The 6,659-nt window shown below is 42.0% G+C and overlaps 1 pseudogene; it reads left to right on the top strand.

Moving 5' to 3' along the window:
• Nucleotides 1-785: 785 nt before the first annotated feature.
• On the top strand, nt 786-2,899 carry LOC140522921 (protein VAC14 homolog pseudogene; annotated as a pseudogene).
• Nucleotides 2,900-6,659: the final 3,760 nt, after the last annotated feature.

The following is a 6,659-nucleotide window of genomic DNA, read 5'->3' as shown; positions in this document are numbered from 1 at the left end:
AAGATGCAATGGCAATGAATAGACAACTTTACCCAGGAATTTGGTTAAGAAAAGGAGCAGATACAGAATAACCACTTAAGGGATGATCTGATATAGTATAATTAAATTTTTCTAAGACTGAAGGAACCAAGAAACCCATAAAGAAAGTGTCAAGAATAAAGAGAAAAAGGTGTGGATTAGGGGTGAATTCTGCTGGAATGAATCATATGAGGTTGGCAAGGAGAAGGACCACTTTATTATTAAACTCTGATGGAAAGGAAAAAAAGAGCTGGAAATGGTGTCAAGAAGTTTTGAAAATGATAAGAATGGGGAAAGAGAGACTTCACTTTGAATGACTTCCATAGATTTTGTTTTTGTTTTCTGACTCTTTGAGGTTTTCTTGGCCAAGACACTGGAGTGGTTTGCCATTTCTTTCTCCAGAGGATTAAGGCAAACAGAGTTAAGTGTCCAGGGTCACACAGCTAGTGCAAGTCTTAGGTCAGATTCTAACTCCAGGTCCATTGCTCTATCCACTGAGCCACCTAGCTGCTTGACCATTGTCTTACTAATATAAAAGAGGAAGTTCTCAGTTGTTAGCAGAGGTAGGTATGGGAAGTTTTAGGTGAACATAAAAAGTTTGGGATCCTGGTAAAGGAAGTACCCATGTGGTGGCAGCAGCAGCGAGCAAGTGGGTAAGGAGCCACAGATGTCCCACAGGCTCCAAGTCCCATGCTTCTCATTCCCAGTCCTCCCTTCCTGTCTCTGTCCCCGCTGCAGTTCTAAATGAGTAGAAATTTATGCCTTTCATGCCCAACAACCTGTGTGCCCTCAAAGACAAGCTGTATATAAAGAGGAAGGTGGTAGTGCTAGAAATCAAGAAGCTGATTTGTGGACCAGAATAACAGGGTACAGGTTAAGCATGTGATCTGAATTCTGTTCCAGGGGTTTGCTCTCTTCCAATATCATCACAAGAGAAAAGGGAGACTTATTGGGTTGCTACATTGTGTAAGGCAAGGACTCTGGGTTGTACCTAAGGGAACTGACGTGCTAACATTCTTCAATGATGCCAATAGCTGGCTGCACTGCTATGCCTCTGAAGCCCTGTACAGTATGTTCAGGGTGGTCTCTGTCATGACCTTTGATGTGCTTTTTGATGGGCTAAGTTAGTTGGCTGCTGATCCAGATCTCAGTGTCAAAAGTGGCTCTGAGCTCCGATACCACCTTTTAAAGCACATTGTGACCAAAAGCAATGCTTGCCTAATGAGCTTCATTCCTTAGTCAAGTTAAAAGCCCCCAAAATCAGTGCATTTGGCAGTTCATCTGCTTCTTAAATCTGTGCCCAACATTAACTTGCTAGATTACCTGCCTGAGATACTAAATGAGATATTCCCCATCCTGGGAGACAACAGGAAAGAAATAGGGAAAATATGCTAGCCATCTTAAAAGAGATTAAAAAGGATTCCTCTAGTGTCAAGTTAGCTGATATGGCCAACACCTGGTGATTCACTGCTAGGACTTTGATGATCTGATTCAGCCCACAACTATGTGCTGGATGCGGAAATTCCTCCAACTGGCTGGATGGATGGTGTTGCCTTACTCCTCGGGGACCTTGACCTGATTTTGCCCTGCCTGCTTATGATAACCAAAATAAAACATAAAGGAGATGGCCAGTGTGTGCAAGCAGAGTCTGATGAAACTAGTCACCCCTGATGATAATGCCAGAAGAACTGAGGCCCAAAGCTATGGGTCATCCAGAAACCAGGTCAGACTATTCCTTAACCAGATAGGAGTGACCACCAGTGGCAACCTATATGTTTCTTGTGACTCCAGCTTCAATCTCTTCACTCTAGCTAGTTTTAAATGGCTGTCAATGATACCAAACATTGATGAGATCATGCAGGTGATGACCCACCACCTCCATGACCAAGCCTTTGCTATTATGGCCAGGATTGCTATCCTAAAATGAATCTGCCACTTATATATCAAGACTCCCTGGAAGATGTTCCAACGTACAATTTTTTTGCCATCTTACTTCAAACTTGTGGAATCAGATGAGGTTATCCTGAAGGACCTGGAGATTTTGGCAAATATTGCATCATCCCCTGTAGGCCCAAGGAAAGGACCTGGCCCCTTTTATAACCCCAACCTGTGGGTTAGCCTCTGGGATCTGAAAGTGCCCATCTTTTTATATAACCAGCCTTCTGGAACCCCAGGTAGCAAAAGTTTAGAATGCTCACCTTCCTCATCCACTGTGAATTCTTACAAGTTCATGATAATCTTGCTGAAGGACTTGCTGAAGCAACGAATACAAACTCCTAGAGATCCAAGGAGCTTTCATCATCAGGCTGCTGTGTTTACTGTTGTATGCTGGGAATATCTTTTCCCAGAAGACCTCAAATTTGTCTCAACAATAGTTCACATCCTGAATACATATCTTATCAACCTCCACAGAGCTCTTCCAGCTAAGAAATCAGTTCAAAGACCTTCCTCTAGAGAACTCTAGAGAACCAGAGCTTGTTTTGCTGCCTTTACCAGTCCTGGTGCCACAACCCAGTCACCTTGGTGCCCCACTGCCTCCTTATGCAAAACTACCAGCATGCCAAAACCTCATCCAGAAGTTTTGTCATCTAGAAGTGGATTTTCTCCCTCACTGAAGTAGACATGCTTGTGCAACTGATTGAATGCTCAGTTTTCATCTATCTGCACTTGTAGCTGCTGGATATGAAGAACAACCCCTACCTGATCAAAGCCCTCTCTGTTCAAGTTTGTCCCATAGAACAATGCCTTCCAGTTCTTGTCCCATCAAGTGCACTATGTGCCCAACCCAAAACTCATGTAGACTGAGGATAGTATAAGGATAGCCCTATGTTCCCAGAAAGTGAATTCTTACAGCATTGACCTTGTGGAGCTACTGCAGTAATTTGAGAGGGTTCAGAAGAAGCACCTGGAGATGAAACACCAGAAAAATGGGTGTGGGAACCACCTGAACTGCAGGATTGTCCTCTGAGCCCCTAGCATGCACATCTCAAGGGCAGAGACTGCTCTAGGGCTTGGTGTGGAGAAGAAACCAAAGGGGATTGTCCTATAGACCATTTGTGGTCTTCACAAAGACTCTCCAGGATCCTTGTAGAGAGGTGATTGATTGGTGTGTGTACCACCATCTACTCTAGCTAGGCAGCCCCTATAGCCAAATAGGAAGCCAATTCAACAGCAAAGGAAAAAAGGCTACTCCATAGTATTGCCTTCCCCTCCAGCCTCTTTCTTCCTTACATGCCCAGGGGTGACCAGCACTAGCTGCTGCTCCTTGGCTCTTATCATCTGTGCTAGAGTAGCAGCAGGGTTGACCATCGAACTCCCCCAACAAGATTTCCCTGAAAGTTGTCTTGATATGTGCCCCTCTACCTCAGAAATAGCACTCAGCCCATAATCAGTTTCTTTTTAACAAGCCTCTTTCATCTGGATTGAGAGCAGAGCTTGATTGCCCCCCAATCCTAATTGTGCACAGACATATGTATGTAAATATTCTGGCTCTTAATCTAGTCTCTCTCTGGATCAGAAAGGTTTCTATAAAATGATGGAGATCTCCCACATAAAAATAAAGAATGATGGTAAATTCTAAAAGGAAAGAAGGAAGAAAGGAAGGAAGGAAGGCAGAAAGGAAGGAAGGAAAACAGGAAGGAAAGGCAAGAAAGAAGGCAGTAAGGCAGGAAGGGAAGGAAGGAAGGAAAGCAGGAAGGCAAGAAGGCAGGAAAGAAGGCAGGAAGGGAAGGAAGGAAGAAAGGAAGGAAGGAAGGAAGGAAGGAAGGAAGGAAGGAAGGAAGGAAGGAAGGAAGGAAGGAAGGAAGGAAGGAAGGAAGGAAGGAAGGAAAGAAATAGGTTTAGGACAGCTGCTATGGGGAATGGGATAGGAAATCAATGAGAAAGGATTAAAAAGATATCCATACTGCAAAAAGAACCCAGTTGGGGTGAAACAATATTAATTTATAATGACTCTAGTTAGCTTGTTTGTATGACTTCTTTGTGTGACTTGGTTATCTCGAACAACAACAAAAAGCAAATGATGGGAGTAATACAGGGTTGGTGTTTGGTAACTGATAGGACAAGTGGAAAAAATGGTTCAAGGGTAGAGGACACTGTGGAGTTGAATTGGTTGATAGGATAAATGAATGAATAAGTGAAACATTGATTAAACATTTACCATGTGCAAAGAACCTTGATGAGCAGTGGAGGGGGAAATAGAAAGAAGAGATGGTCCCTGCTCTCAGGGAACTCATGTGCTGAGGGAGACAACACATAAACAAGCTGTAGCTTCAAGTCATGTGAAAAGGTCCCAGGGGTGCAGCTGCAAAGCACATTATATACTGTAACTTCTTTAAAGTTGTTTCTCTTGATAAAAGCTGTTATCAGTTTCTGATGTAGAACCATTGGACAATGCCAAACTTTCTTTTCTCTGTTTTCAGTAGCTGTAGCTTCTAAGGAATTAGGGGCTACAGCACCCACAGAGACCATTGCCAAGTTCTATCTCCACAGGGACTGTTCCCTTAAGATGATATTTCTATAGAGCAGGAAGGAAGCAGGACCAGTGGTGTGCGGGCACTACTACTCCTGGGGCTCTTGGATTTGCCTATCCCCTTGGAAGCAATTGGTAAGTGGAAAGTGTTGGAACATGGTCCCTTCTTATCTTTTCATTCTCCTTCCACCTTTCACCTCCCCCAGTCCATATATTCTGTGATCCACTGACACTGGTCTCCTTGCTATTCCACACAAAAGACCCCATCTCCCAACTTCATGCATTTTCATTGGCAGAGATTATATTCCTTGAACTCTCTCCCTCATCACTTTTGCCTTCTAGCTTCCCTGGCTTTTTTCACGTCTCAGCTAAAGTCTCACCTTTTTGTCTGAAGCCTTACCCAATCTCCCTAGTGTCTTCTTGCTATCCATTATCTCTAATTTATCACATATAAATAAACATATACACTATAGATAGATATGATAGATAGACAGACAGACAGACAAATAGATAGATCTTTTTTGTATATCATTTTGCATTTTTTTCTCCCCCCAGTAGATGATGAGCTTTTTGAGATCAGTTTCTGTCTTTTGCCTTTCTTTCTATCCACAACACTTAGCACAATACCTGCAAAAGTCAGTGCTTAATAAATGCTTGTTGACTGACTGACTCATTGGTCAAGAATGGATGTGGAGAAAAATGAAGTAAAAGCAAGGATAATGAGGCAAAAGATGTTACTACTGAATCGAGGGACTAGAAATCACAAGGAGGACCAAGAATAGGTTTAGGAAGGGCAAGGTATGGAGGGAAGGTTTTGATCAGATAGAATAATAATAGGGATCTTGATCATGGAAATAGAATGTCATGGATGATGAGGAGATCTAGAGTGTGACCATCCTTGAGTTAGAGTCAAGGAACAGGTTAAATAGTCCCTGCCTTAAAGGGGTTAAAATGCGCATTCTACTAGGGTAGACAGGTATGTATATATATAGAACATACATAATATACATAAATATATACTTTAAACTATAAGCTATATTAATTTAATATATACTACATATAATAAATATAAGATGATTTCACAGGCAGATGAAGTTCAAGATTTAGCTTTCTCCTCTAAGATCAATTTATTTACTCATGTACCCTCTCCCTAAGCCTCTGTTGTTTATTATTTGGGTTTTGCTGCCAGTGGGTGAGAGCAAATAGCAATTGTTTTCTGTTCTGGCAAGAAGCTCTGAGGGTCTTCCCCTCCAGGTGTGACACTCCTCTGATGGTAAAGTAGGCCATCTTTTGTCCCAATTCTTACCTAGCCCCTAATCATTGAATGGGTGTTACCTCAGAAAAACTGAGACTGAGGGGGAAAATCCTTGATTGAAAAGGTCCAAAGTCAGCCACTGCATCCTGGGCCCTCTTGTCTTGCCACTAGACAGGAAAGTGAGGCTGATGATTCTGGACAGCTCTACCTCACTTAAATCCAATTCATATGCAAGTCAAGATATCACCCTGGTGACGTCATTAGTCCTCTTCCAGGACAAAGGACAAATAAGGACTATTTATGTAATGGTATGTTCCTTGGAGATGTCAGCCATATTCATAGCTTCAAATATTACTTCTAGCCAAACATTTCACAAATCTTATTGGCTGGTTGGGAATTCTTTAGTCTGCTTGAGTCTACACTCCCCATTGTTAGCTGTCCATTTTCACTTACATATTTCCCAGTGACCTAAAATTCAACAAAGCAGAAAGGAATCACTTTTCTCTAAATATCATCTCCTTTCCCTCTTCTCTTTTTCTCTCAGTTACCAAGGCTCAACTCTCAAGACTAATCTTTATTCCTTCTCCCTCTACACTGATATCCAGTGAGACATCAAGATATTCATACTGTCTATTGCATCCATCTCTAGTTTGAAGTTGTCCACATCCTAATTACTTCATTACTGCCATAGCTTAATTAGTGATAGATCTTATATTGAAAGCAAGAAAGGCATTAATAATCAAATAATTCAATTCTTCATTTTACAGGTATAGAATTATTGCCTAGAGAGGTAAAGTACCAACAGCCAAAGGTAGTAAGTCCAAGGCCAAGAAGAGACCAAGCACCAGAGCCAGAATTTGAATCCAGAGCCTCTGACTCCAAATCTAGCACTCGTCCTACTGTATGATTCTTTCT

This window comes from Notamacropus eugenii, chromosome 2 (assembly GCF_028372415.1).
Source record: "Notamacropus eugenii isolate mMacEug1 chromosome 2, mMacEug1.pri_v2, whole genome shotgun sequence".
Lineage (NCBI taxonomy): Eukaryota > Metazoa > Chordata > Mammalia > Diprotodontia > Macropodidae > Notamacropus > Notamacropus eugenii.
The sequence above is the reverse complement of the archived record's forward strand: the minus strand, read 5'-3'. Positions and strand labels throughout refer to the sequence as shown.